This window comes from Mercenaria mercenaria, chromosome 12, assembly GCF_021730395.1.
Source record: "Mercenaria mercenaria strain notata chromosome 12, MADL_Memer_1, whole genome shotgun sequence".
Classification (NCBI taxonomy): Eukaryota; Metazoa; Mollusca; class Bivalvia; order Venerida; family Veneridae; genus Mercenaria; species Mercenaria mercenaria.
In genome coordinates this window covers 76,256,612-76,272,252 of record NC_069372.1, presented here as the reverse complement: position 1 = coordinate 76,272,252, position 15,641 = coordinate 76,256,612, and positions in this window count along the sequence as shown.

Genomic DNA, 15,641 nt, shown 5'->3' with positions numbered 1-15,641 from the left:
AGGGCATAAATGATTTTTCTAAGTTTTAAACTCGATGCTTCGAAATATGTTTGTAGTACCTCTTACGGAATAACACGAATCTCAAATCATTGATGTTAAGGGTTTGCATGAACTTGCACAGTATATATGTCGGTGCCATAAAACTATGAAATGCTATGTGAGTGTTTTGTGTATATGTGTGATGGTCGCATTCAACTTTCTTAACTATGCACTTGATGGTCGCATTCAACTTTCTTAACTATGCACTTGAAGTTACGAAACGAGACCCCTTATATAAGTTGAGAAACTGCCTTGTAGAGCAATTCACATTCCGTTTAAATTTTTGACAACTGTTAGAAGTCGCACTTTTGGCTATTTCTAATAACCAGTTGGTTAGACCTTTATGCATAGCTATAGTTAAGCTTTCCACAGAAATAAAATATGTAAAATCAGATAGCCTAATCAGTTTTCTAAGACACGTAGTAAATAAATCTTATTTCTTTGTTTGTGTTGGTTTTAAAGTCGCGCCGACACAATACTAGGACATATGGCGACTTTCCATCTTTAATGGTGGAAGAAGACCTTAGGTGCCCCTCCGTGAATTATTTCATCACGGGCGGGCACCTAGGTAGAACCATCGACCTTCCGTAAGCCAGCTGGATGGCTTACTCACATGAAGAATTCAACAACGCGAGTGAGGCTCGAATTCACATATGTGAAGGGCAAGTGATTCGAAGTCGATGACCTTAACCACTCCCAAAAATAATAAAACGAAAACGAATTAAAAAATATCTAAAAGAAAAGGAGATCCTGAGGAAGCGTAGGTAATAATGAGGATGATTATAATAACAGCAAGAAGGATAATAATAATTTATTTTATACTTACTGATGAAATACTCTGTTTTATTCTATGCGAACTGATGAAATACTGTGTTTTATCAGTGAGATATGATCCATATCACTCACTGTATGTCACTCACTGTAAATGCTATAGCTTTGGACTGTGACTCAATGCAGACTTGGATCGCCGGTACAAATTACAGACTCCGGTATATACCGGATTCCAGCAATTTGAACGAAAAGTATCTTAAATGTATATATTTTGTAACCATGGTAACACTAACCCTAACCTTTAGTCAGTATATTATACATATTATACACTAAATGCGTGCGGACATGCAAAAATTTGCATATTTTTGCCGTGCGCTCCAATTGATAATCACTTCCGGGCATGCGCAGAAGACCGCTCCAACTCTGCAATGAGTTACAGCGATAGCTTTGCCAATCTACTTGTACTTTGTGTATAAATTTCAAATTATTTACTTAAAACAGGATGAAAATTGTAGTCGCACTTTGTTCTTTAACGTTAGAAAATCTATAGTATATTACTCGATTCAAATTATTTTACTTAATGAGAATTTTATAACGTTACGCAGCAAAAAAAAAATAAAATAAAATGGAACTTTATGTCGTGTGCGTCTTTCTAACGTTACATCACGTCTGACGTCATCTATCTCAACGTAATTAAGCATAAAATAAAAAGAAAATATGTTCGTTTTTCGTGAATATAGAATATCTCACCTCAAAGTGTGAAAATGTTCATATTTTCCCTCGCGCTACGCGCTCATGAAAATATTTGAATTTTCTCAGTTCTCGGTGAGATATGTTCCATATTCACTCAAAACAAACAACTATCCTCTATATATATATTTATTTAAATAGGATAACATTTGCCTAAAATACTGCACACTATCCCATGATGCACACTATCAATGGAGGGTTTACCAGCAAGTATGGAAGCGACAGTTGAACTAGTAACAATGCAAATTTTACGGAGTTGAAATATATGACATTTATGTCCAGGAGGTACAAAGACACAACCGACAACACGAAATAACCTGAGTCACGCCGACAGTTCAAAGTCTTATGACGACTATCCAGCCTTAATGGTGGAAGAAGACGTGCATTATTTCAGGCACGAGCGGGCACTTTGATATAACCACTCTCTTTGATTACACAAATGCAAAATAAAAGTGACGGTTCTTGTCTCTTAACATAAGTAATATGTGACAAAAGTATACCTACGGGTTGTATATTGTCAATTTTACATTTCAGACATACACTTTTAGACTTTTTTATTTAAAAAAAAGGATAACCTCTACGATAAAACATCCCTTGTAAAAGTACCATAGGTTATCTCAATAGGAATTAAGAGAAATTATGAAATGTGCAACACCTCTCACGCCACTAGCACCAGCTAAAGCGGAATTTAACTATAGGATTATTGAATGTACTCTATGATCCCAAAGGCTCTGAAAATATTACAACACTGAGTCAATTTGCAGCCACACACGACCCTAAAAGACTTTTATAGTGAGAGGTGAAATATGCAACATCCCTCTCAACCAGTAGCAACTCGCTCCTAGCTAACCACTACTAATCCCATCTGACACAGTCAAAGAGGAAAGCTCTCTGCTGTACAGTGCATACCAACTGTTTACCTTTATAGGCAGTCATTGACTTCATGTTACTAACTGAGTGATTGAACATGATCAGAAATGCGAATGAACATTTAAACGTATCACTGCTTTAACAGACCAACCAAACCTATAAATCTACCTGTAAATATTGCAATTGTTTGCTTTAGCAGTGGGCAAGAATATTTGATTATCAGAGTAGGATCTCAACAGACCTGTTTATAGTAATGTCTTAACACGGGTTTTCTACTTTGTACTATCGTAAGATGACACCATGTACACCTGTCCAAGTGCTGAGAACGCATTTGGACCCTCTTTGACCGGATAGTTAAGGCTGGTGTTCTCGTATCACTAGCTCTTCATCACTGTAGGTTCGAAACATCACGTATGATGTGGAATTCTTTCATGTGAAGTAGCAATTCAACTGGCTCACAGAAAACCGGTGGTTCTATTCAGGTGCCCGTCTGTCATGAAATAATGCCCGGAGAGGCACCTAAGGGGTCTTCATTCACAATCAAAAGCTGGAAGGTCGCGATATGACCTATACCTGTATATGTATTTCAGTCTTTACTTTTAACCTGAGCTTGTAATTTTATATGCGAGTCTTTTTTAAATGTCATATTATAACATTTTTTGTTGTTTTCATAGATATTGACATAACATAATACAAAAGAACAGTCAAACTGAAGGCATTCGTACAAACAGGACGGGGGAGGGTAACTAGAGGCATATTAGATAAGTGTTAAGGTTACCATTTAACATGTAATTAAACTGATTGCATCTATTATCTATTTTCTATTTTTCTGGTAATAAGTAAGATATAAGTACCTATATAATAAATAAATAAGTACCTATGTTTTCATTCTTATTTTAGCATATAGTGTTAAACCTGAAGTTTGCTAAACTGTCTTGTTTTGATCAATGTTGGATTAAATACGGTTTGTTATAAGAAAGGCCATTGTTGATATTCTCGTAAGGACATTGAAAGACGAGACTGCTTCCAATTATAAAACAGATTCATTAAGTAACGTTCAATAAAAGCTTCCTACAAATAATATATATATAAGATTTTTACAAGGTGGAAAAAACAGTCTGGACAATCTTTACATTGCTCAACACATGTCATGTATCTGGAAAAATCTGATGATGTGCATTATGATCATTTTTCTAATCGTTTTTGATAAGGTAAGTTAAAGGTTTTAATAGAAAGAATAGGAGTTGGCCGGAGTGAGAGAATACAATAATATATTTCAACTAGTAATAGTAGTATTAGAACTACCGATTTTAAGCCAATTTAACCCCCCCCCCCCTGACCCCTTGCCCCTATTCTAAAAAATCCAATGCCGGACAATTTAAAACCAAAAAATAAACAACTTTTCATAGTACTATATGAAAACCTGTAGTAAAATATGATTAAACACTTCCACCAAATATTTGTCAAAATCCTACCACGAAAACATGGTCAGTTTAACCTGACTTAACCTCTTATCCCTATAAATTTTAACGACACCGGTGTCATTTTCTTTAACAAGTTTATCAATCAATATCGTTTGTGAAGCGACGAGTTTAAACAAATATTGGCTCAATGTAAAGCGACACCGGTGTCGTTTTATTGGATTTATTTTCATTCATAAAACCGATATGTTTACATTTGTAGTACAATTCGTTTAAACTTCCTTGTGATCGATTTACGTTTTACAGCTGATTTAATATAAGTGTCATAGGTAAATCAAGTGCATTTTCTGAAAATGATAATGTGGGAAACCACAAATTCAACCAATCAAAAGCCTGCCATTTTTCTGCCAAGTTGGCAGCAAACTGTCATTTGCTTTTACTTTGGCCGAATCTTTGGCAGAAATTTGGCAGATTATTTTTATTAATAAAATGTAATGTATTTGATCTTATTTTCAATTAGTAAGTATATTGTCAGGGTACACATAGTAATTAAAACTTTAATTAAAACTTTAATTAAGCTTTTAATCCAAAAGTCTGTTTCTATCATAGGATACAGATTCATCCGATATATAGAATTTGATGTAACTATCCGCCAAAAGCGAAAATGTTACTTCTGTAGATGCTGAATCGTCATAAGGATGAATGTCAATCACTGTCCCTTGTTTTAGATAAATTTTAATTTTTTTCTTATACATAGATATTAACTGATCAGTGTCAAAGTCCTCAGCTGTTATATTTACATTATCAGATATATTAATTATAAACGGGGTTGGAATGACACTCCACCACCTAAATATAAAATGTGATATTGGGCTTTTAATCGGTTTATCCGGTTCACCTATGGGCCTGGCCCCCGTTAATAAAATATTAATATCTATTATATAAATTCCATTTTTTTTGACTATAAACACACCCTTCAAAATCACATCTTGTCTAATTAATTTATATTCTTGGTTTGTTTTTATAAAATCTTTATAATCTACAATAATTCCAGGTCTAAATTGAAATGTATTTAAATAGTTCAGACCGACCAGATCTTCATATGTTGAATATATCCAGGCACCGCCACGGTTAAAATACTTTTTCATTTTTACATAATCATAAAAACTTTTATTATAGTATTCAAAGAGAAACACTTCATGTTTTACTTCCTCCAGCCTTTTTTCTATTTTCCTGTCTTTCTTTTTAAGTTGAAGAATTATTTCAGCTAAATCATCAAGTCGTTTTGTTGTGGCAACCTCAGAAGCAGATAGATTGTCAACAGTATTCTTTGTTCTAGCTAATTGTGTTTCTTGTTTTAAGAAAACATTTTTTACTTTTGTAATTTCTTGGGTATTAGTGGTAATTTCTCCGACATTAGTGGTTATTGCTTTAGTATTAGCAGTAATTACTTGGGTATTAGCAGTGATTGATTCTCCTTGTTTAGCTGATATTTCAATTACAGAGTCCAAATCATTTATTATTATTTTAATTTTATCATTAAATTTATCATTAAATTCATTAATATCTTTTTGTAATAAACCTTTATGTTTACTTAACTCCTTGTTTAACTGATTTTTCAACTACAAAGTCCAGTTCATTTTTATGTTCTTCAACTTTAGCATTAAGCTGCGTCATATCATCTTGTATTTTTTTGTAATATTACTTAAGTCTGCATACTTTAAATTATGACGGTTGTCAACAGTACTAATCCAATTTCGAATTTGTTTTTTAAAGTCATCTATTTTAGAATTGAGCTCTTTTTTAAAGTCCTCTAATGCTGTGTCATGATCATCACCTCTTTGTGAAGCTGCCTTTTCCAATTCAGATTTATATTCTTCAAGTTTATTTGAAATTAATTCTAATAAATCTTTATGCTTATTTTCAGTTTCAGTATTTAGTTTATTTATTTCTGTTCTGATTTCTAACTGATACATATTTTGTAACTTTTTCTCAGCTTCAATAATCTTGTCTTTTAGTTCTTCATGTTTAATCATACTATCTTTTAATTCTTGAATTTGAGTGAATAAAATGTTTAAATTAACTCGAAATACTTCTTTTATGTTATCATCTGTCAAATCAGATTTCTCTTCAAGTTCTTTAATAGAATCAACCATAGCTTTCATTTCTTCTTCAATTTTACCTTGTAACTGATTAATTAATAATGAATTCTTTTTAAAATCCTTTGTTAATTCTTCAATATTCTTTACTTCTGCTTCTAGTGTTTGTTTTATAGATTTGATGTCTTCAAGTTTATAGTCATCTATTACACTTTGAACTTTTTTAAACATAAATCGTCTTGAAACTACATCGGTGGATTTATCTGGATTTCCTAGGTTGATTATTTTATTACCTCCCATATCTAATGCTCTGTTCATTGTGTTATCAAGTTCCTTATTTCTGTGAAGATATGATTCCATGTCCTTTCTAAGCTTTTTGTATTGTTTTTTAGTAGCATAATCACTTAAATCAATATCAAATTTAACTTTACTTATACTTTCAGGTTCACTTATTTGTTCTATATTATTAAAAACTCCCATTATATATTACCAGTAAAGTTTTTTCTTAAAAACTTCCTTGGTTTGTCAATATATAAGAAATCATATTTTTGATTTGTTGCATTAGCAAATGAATCACGATCTATATTTTGTTCATTACAAATCCTATCATTTTCCATTTTACCTGGACTTTCAAATAAAATATAATGTGAACAGTTAATTCGAATATCTTTTGGTGTTTTATAGTAAGACTGACTTAAAATAAATAACACAACAGTTTTTGTGTCGTCCTTGATAAAGTATTTTGTTATTTCATTTTGAAACTTTTTTATCTTCACATACAAAATCATCAAATATTACTACTTTTTGTTTTTCTGATTCAAGATTCTCACAAGGTTCAATTTGGTTGGGATCAGCTGAATATTCAAGTATTTCATTTGGATCTACTTTAATTTTTTTTGCAATCTGGTTTAAGTTGTTCATTAAATCTTGATATTTAGATTGTTCTAGGTTTTTAGCATATAAGTATAATTTATCATAATATATAAGAGGTTTTCGAAGTATATGCATGAATGTATTTGTTTTTCCAGATCCAGAAGATCCACATATTAACATTCTAAAACATGAATCTGGCATAAAAGGATAAAATTGTTTAAAGTTATTGGATTTATCACTTTTTGTATCATAATTTAGAATTTCCATTTATATAATATTACATTATTTTATATTATTTTACAATATCTTACATTATTTTACATTATTTTACATTATCTTACATTATTATATAAATGCAATCAAAACTTAATGAAATAAGAATAAGAAAAAAATTAGTCGGGCAAAAGATGAGAGATCTTAGAGAAGAAATAATGAGAGAAAAAATAAGAAAAGCTACAAATCGGGATATGTACACTGAAATTTATAAGCCAATTACTGAAAAAATAGAAAGTCAAAAAGAACAATTATCAAGTCAATTAAAAGCATTACCTGGAATTAAAGAACAACTGGCATTAATTCCAGAACAGTTTGCTGATAAGATATATGAAATAGAAAATCTAAAAAGTTTGGAAGAGCTATTTCGAGAACCAACACGATTATTACCGCCGAAAGATCATATGGGTTTGGATGATGAAGATGATGAGTTTGAAGACACTAGAGAATTTCCTGAAGAATTTCCTGAAATTGTTGAGACAAGACCGAAAGAAAAGGAAATACATACAGTAGATTTAGATGCTTATCTGGATAATGATGTTTTAGAAGAATATGGATATTACAAACCGTCTGAAATGTTTGACTTTTTTACTGCAAATGTAATTGATCCTAATAAAATAGATAAAGACGATATTGGAATTACAATAGATAGTGTTAATACGAATATCAAAAAATTAAATGGTTTAATATCTAGCAAATCAAGATCAAAAGATCTAAATAAACAAGAAAAAGCAAAAGAATTAAAACATGAACAAGACGAACTGATAAAGTACAAAAAACGGTTGATAAATACTTTTAATTTAGCTCCTACATACGGAAAAGGAATAAAACATCATAATCCATATAAAGTTTCGCCAAATGGACAATATGGTAATTTAATTATTAACTTAAATAAACTTATGGTCAAAATAAATTAATTGCTAAGGATAGAATAACTGGAAAGGAAGTAATTAACACTAAAGTAGATGATGATTTAATTGATCTAATTAATAAAAGATATAACAATAATAAAAAACATTCAATTCATTCAAGAAAAATATTCAAAGAATTAACAGAAAAATCAGGATTACCTATCAATAAAAGATCTATGAAATTTAAAAAAGTAATTAGGGGACAAGGTTATGACGTTTGTCCATGTAATCCAAAAGAATTGGTTGATGACTTGGAGTTAATTTGTGGTTCAATTGATGCTGGAAATAATAATGAAGAACTAAAAAATGAAGGTATTAGAATAATTGATGAACTATTAAAAATAAAAAATTTGTTACCAGAACAACATGAAAAGTTATATAAAAATTATTTTTCTTGAATTTACACTTTTATTAAAAAGATATGTTTGATAATTATATAAATGGAACAAAAGATAGTATTAAGTTCTGAAACAGTTAAAGATAATAAAAATACTCCGAGTGATTTTACAATCAGATTTAGTCGTTCTTTAATTTTAGATAAAAATAAAACTTATGTTGTTGGTTTGGATAGTATTAACACTATGACCTACTCTTGGCATAATATTAGTGATGAATATGACAATAAAAGAATTCGTTATAATAATGGTAAGGATTGGAAAGATATCATATTTACAAATGGTTCTTACAGTTACACAGATATTAATAATTATATTAGGGAAACATTAATAAGTAATGATGATTATGAATTTGATAAATCAGAAATTGCTCCGATAAGTTTGGAATTTGATTTAAGTAGTTTTAAGATTTTGATTTCAATTACAGATAATTTTAAGTTGGATTTGGAAACATCAAATTTTCATACATTGCTTGGATTTGAGAAAAAAAAATTAGACAATACTGAATGGGGAACTACAACACCAAATATAACTAACTCTGTGGATACAATTTATATTCATTGTGATCTTATTGATAATTCACTTGTTGATGGTAATTTCAGTGATATTATCTATGCTTTAAGTACTGCAGATTTAACAAGAGCTTATCCATTTACAAAAGAACCACAAAGAGTTGGATATTCTGAAATTAATAAATATATTATAAATTCAATTAGAATATATATTACAGATGTATTTGGTAGAATGATTAATTTTAATGAGGTTGAAACAAGTTTTACACTAATTTTAAAAGAAATTAATTAAAACTTTTAAAATTAGTGTAAAACTTGTTTCAACCTCATTAAAATTAATTATTCTACCAAATACATCTGTAATATATATTCTAATTGAATTTATAATATATTTATTAATTTCAGAATATCCAACTCTTTGTGGTTCTTTTGTAAATGGATAAGCTCTTGTTAAATCTGCAGTACTTAAAGCATAGATAATATCACTGAAATTACCATCAACAAGTGAATTATCAATAAGATCACAATGAATATAAATTGTATCCACAGAGTTAGTTATATTTGGTGTTGTAGTTCCCCATTCAGTATTGTCTAATTTTTTTTTCTCAAATCCAAGCAATGTATGAAAATTTGATGTTTCCAAATCCAACTTAAAATTATCTGTAATTGAAATCAAAATCTTAAAACTACTTAAATCAAATTCCAAACTTATTGGAGCAATTTCTGATTTATCAAATTCATAATCACCATTACTTATTAATGTTTCCCTAATATAATTATTAATATCTGTGTAACTGTAAGAACCATTTGTAAATATGATATCTTTCCAATCCTTACCATTATTATAACGAATTCTTTTATTGTCATATTCATCACTAATATTATACCAAGAGTAGGTCATAGTGTTAATACTATCCAAACCAACAACATAAGTTTTATTTTTATCTAAAATTAAAGAACGACTAAATCTGATTGTAAAATCACTCGGAGTATTTTTATTATCTTTAACTGTTTCAGAACTTAATACTATTTTTTGTTCCATTTATATAATTATCAAACATATCTTTTTAATAAAAGTGTAAATTCAAGAAAAATAATTTTTATATAACTTTTCATGTTGTTCTGGTAACAATTTTTTCATTTTTAATAGTTCATCAATTATTCTAATACCTTCATTTTTTAGTTCTTCATTATTATTTCCAGCATCAATTGAACCACAAATTAACTCCAAGTCATCAACCAATTCTTTTGGATTACATGGACAAACGTCATAACCTTGTCCCCTAATTACTTTTTTAAATTTCATAGATCTTTTATTGATAGGTAATCCTGATTTTTCTGTTAATTCTTTGAATATTTTTCTTGAATGAATTGAATGTTTTTTATTATTGTTATATCTTTTATTAATTAGATCAATTAAATCATCATCTACTTTAGTGTTAATTACTTCCTTTCCAGTTATTCTATCCTTAGCAATTAATTTATTTTGACCATAAAGTTTATTTAAGTTAATAATTAAATTACCATATTGTCCATTTGGCGAAACTTTATATGGATTATGATGTTTTATTCCTTTTCCGTATGTAGGAGCTAAATTAAAAGTATTTATCAACCGTTTTTTGTACTTTATCAGTTCGTCTTGTTCATGTTTTAATTCTTTTGCTTTTTCTTGTTTATTTAGATCTTTTGATCTTGATTTGCTAGATATTAAACCATTTAATTTTTTGATATTCGTATTAACACTATCTATTGTATCTTCAATATCGTCTTTATCTATTTTATTAGGATCAATTACATTTGCAGTAAAAAAGTCAAACATTTCAGACGGTTTGTAATATCCATATTCTTCTAAAACATCATTATCCAGATAAGCATCTAAATCTACTGTATGTATTTCCTTTTCTTTCGGTCTTGTCTCAACAATTTCAGGAAATTCTTCAGGAAATTCTCTAGTGTCTTCAAACTCATCATCTTCATCATCCAAACCCATATGATCTTTCGGCGGTAATAATCGTGTTGGTTCTCGAAATAGCTCTTCCAAACTTTTTAGATTTTCTATTTCATATATCTTATCAGCAAACTGTTCTGGAATTAATGCCAGTTGTTCTTTAATTCCAGGTAATGCTTTTAATTGACTTGATAATTGTTCTTTTTGACTTTCTATTTTTTCAGTAATTGGCTTATAAATTTCAGTGTACATATCCCGATTTGTAGCTTTTCTTATTTTTTCTCTCATTATTTCTTCTCTAAGATCTCTCATCTTTTGCCCGACTAATTTTTTTCTTATTCTTATTTCATTAAGTTTTGATTGCATTTATATAATAATGTAAGATAATGTAAAATAATGTAAAATAATGTAAGATATTGTAAAATAATATAAAATAATGTAATATTATATAAATGGAAATTCCAAATTATGATACAAAAAGTGATAAATCCAATAACTTTAAACAACTTTATCCTTTTATGCCAGATTCATGTTTTAGAATGTTAATATGTGGATCTTCTGGATCTGGAAAAACAAATACATTCATGCATATACTTCGAAAACCTCTTATATATTATGATAAATTATACTTATATGCTAAAAACCTAGAACAATCTAAATATCAAGATTTAATGAACAACTTAAAACCAGATTGCAAAAAAAATTAAAGTAGATCCAAATGAAATACTTGAATATTCAGCTGATCCCACCAAATTGAACCTTGTGAGAATCTTGAATCAGAAAACAAAAAGTAGTAATTTTGATGATTTTGTATGTGAAGATAAAAAAGTTCAAAATGAAATAACAAAATACTTTATTCAAGGACGACACAAAAACTGTTGTGTTATTTATTTAAGTCAGTCTTACTATAAAACACCAAAAGATATTCGAATTAACTGTTCACATTATATTTTATTTGAAAGTCCAGGTAAAATGGAAAATGATAGGATTTGTAATGAACAAAATATAGATCGTGATTCATTTGCTAATGCAACAAATCAAAAATATGATTTCTTATATATTGACAAACCAGGAAGTTTTTAAGAAAAAACTTTACTGGTAATATATAATGGGGTTTTTAATAATATAGAACAAATAAGTGAACCTGAAAGTATAAGTAAAGTTAAATTTGATATTGATTTAAGTGATTATGCTACTAAAAAACAATACAAAAAGCTTAGAAAGGACATGGAATCATATCTTCACAGAAATAAGGAACTTGATAACACAATGAACAGAGCATTAGATATGGGAGGTAATAAAATAATCAACCTAGGAAATCCAGATAAATCCACCGATGTAGTTTCAAGACGATTTATGTTTAAAAAAGTTCAAAGTGTAATAGATGACTATAAACTTGAAGACATCAAATCTATAAAACAAACACTAGAAGCAGAAGTAAAGAATATTGAAGAATTAACAAAAGATTTTAAAAAGAATTCATTATTAATTAATCAGTTACAAGGTAAAATTGAAGAAGAAATGAAAGCTATGGTTGATTCTATTAAAGAACTTGAAGAGAAATCTGATTTAACAGATGATAACATAAAAGAAGTATTTCGAGTTAATTTAAACATTTTATTCACTCAAATTCAAGAATTAAAAGATAGTATGATTAAACATGAAGAACTAAAAGACAAGATTATTGAAGCTGAGAAAAAGTTACAAAATATGTATCAGTTAGAAATCAGAACAGAAATAAATAAACTAAATACTGAAACTGAAAATAAGCATAAAGATTTATTAGAATTAATTTCAAATAAACTTGAAGAATATAAAGCTGAATTGGAAAAGGCAGCTTCACAAAGAGGTGATGATCATGACACAGCATTAGAGGACTTTAAAAAAGAGCTCAATTCTAAAATAGATGACTTTAAAAAACAAATTCGAAATTGGATTAGTATTGTTGACAACCGTCATAATTTAAAGTATGCAGACTTAAGTAATATTACAAAAAAAATACAAGATGATATGACGCAGCTTAATGCTAAAGTTGAAGAACATAAAAATGAACTGGACTTTGTAGTTGAAAAATCAGTTAAACAAGGAGAGTTAATTACTGCTAATACTGAAGCAATTAACACAGTTAATAATCAGCTAGAAAATTTGAGAAAACAACTTGTAAACATGATTAATAATGTTGATGCAAGTCACAATATAAAGTACGAAGAGTTAAGTAAACTTAAAGGTTTATTACAAAAAGATATTAATGAATTTAATGATAAATTTAATGATAAAATTAAAATAATAATAAATGATTTGGACTCTGTAATTGAAATATCAGCTAAACAAGGAGAATCAATCACTGCTAATACCCAAGTAATTACTGCTAATACTAAAGCAATAACCACTAATGTCGGAGAAATTACCACTAATACCCAAGAAATTACAAAAGTAAAAAATGTTTTCTTAAAACAAGAAACACAATTAGCTAGAACAAAGAATACTGTTGACAATCTATCTGCTTCTGAAGTTGCCACAACAAAACGACTTGATGATTTAGCTGAAATAATTCTTCAACTTAAAAAGAAAGACAGGAAAATAGAAAAAAGGCTGGAGGAAGTAAAACATGAAGTGTTTCTCTTTGAATACTATAATAAAAGTTTTTATGATTATGTAAAAATGAAAAAGTATTTTAACCGTGGCGGTGCCTGGATATATTCAACATATGAAGATCTGGCCGGTCTGAACTATTTAAATACATTTCAATTTAGACCTGGAATTATTGTAGATTATAAAGATTTTATAAAAACAAACCAAGAATATAAATTAATTAGACAAGATGTGATTTTGAAGGGTGTGTTTATAGTCGAAAAAACTGGAATTTATATAATAGATATTAATATTTTATTAACGGGGGCCAGGCCCATAGGTGAACCGGATAAACCGATTAAAAGCCCAATATCACATTTTATATTTAGGTGGTGGAGTGTCATTCCAACCCCGTTTATAATTAATATATCTGATAATGTAAATATAACAGCTGAGGACTTTGACACTGATCAGTTAATATCTATGTATAAGAAAAAAATTAAAATTTATCTAAAACAAGGGACAGTGATTGACATTCATCCTTATGACGATTCAGCATCTACAGAAGTAACATTTTCGCTTTTGGCGGATAGTTACATCAAATTCTATATATCGGATGAATCTGTATCCTATGATAGAAACAGACTTTTGGATTAAAAGCTTAATTAAAGTTTTAATTAAAGTTTTAATTACTATGTGTACCCTGATAATATACTTACTAATTGAAAATAAGATCAAATACATTACATTTTATTAATAAAAATAATCTGCCAAATTTCTGCCAAAGATTCGGCCAAAGATTCGGCCAAAGTAAAAGCAAATGACAGTTTGCTGTCAACTTGGCAGAAAAATGGCAGGCTTTTGATTGGTTGAATTTGTGGCTTCCCACATTATCATTTTCAGAAAATGCACTTGATTTACCTATGACACTTATATTAAATCAGCTGTAAAACGTAAATCGATCACAAGGAAGTTTAAACGAATTGTACTACAAATGTAAACATATCGGTTTTATGAATGAAAATAAATCCAATAAAACGACACCGGTGTCGCTTTACATTGAGCCAATATTTGTTTAAACTCGTCGCTTCACAAACGATATTGATTGATAAACTTGTTAAAGAAAATGACACCGGTGTCGTTAAAATTTATAGGGATAAGAGGTTAAGTCAGGTTAAACTGACCATGTTATCGTGGTAGGATTTTGACAAATATTTGGTGGAAGTGTTTAATCATATTTTACTACAGGTTTTCATATAGTACTATGAAAAGTTGTTTATTTTTTGGTTTTAAATTGTCCGGCATTGGATTTTTTAGAATAGGGGCAAGGGGTCAGGGGGGGGGGGGGTTAAATTGGCTTAAAATCGGTAGTTCTAATACTACTAGTAATGTCAACAACACTGTTAAACTAGGCTTGTTACTTTTTCTTTCTGTTAAAATCCAGACGAACTTTATTCTCATTTCGAAGGCTCTTAATTCCGCGAGAAGTCATTCAGCAGCTAGATAATAGTAATGTCCCTTAATCTTAGTTCCGTTTAAACGTCACAGCAGCACGAAAATATTCATGGCAGTTACGTCAACGCGAATGTAAAAAAGTCAAATTTGAAACATTTTTGAGAGAAACATACCATCAGAAGCTATAAACGTTTAAAAGGAGTTTGAGGCTAAGGGGACATGAGGGGTGTTGCACGTTTCATTACATTTCATGAACAGACAAACCAAGTCTGCTATTATTTTGCTTGGTTGCGATCAGTAAGGAATATTTCCTATGTTGTCATTAATTTAAATATGCCTAGTTTAGTGTATAGGTTATAGAGAAAAGATGTTTCCTTTCGTGAAGAAAGCATGAAACTTTGTATATAACTATTTTGAAGTATGCTAAGTTCATAAAAAAGGAGACATGCGGTTTGTTAACCTTAATTAGTCTAAAATAGGGCCCCATAGGGACAACTTTGTTTTATTTATTTTAATTATATATTATACATAATTATTATATATTTAAAACCAAATTTATATAGCGCCCTTTTCATGATAAACACGTTCAAAGGCGCTTTACATATAGGCCTACCAAACACAGTCACACAGGATGCGAAATTCATCCTCTACTAGTACAGACACAGAGCGATCTGACCAGAAGTTCAGAGTGAGATAAAGCCCCCAAAACAGATAGAGAGAAATCATTTTCAGATACCGGCATGTCCGGCTAAC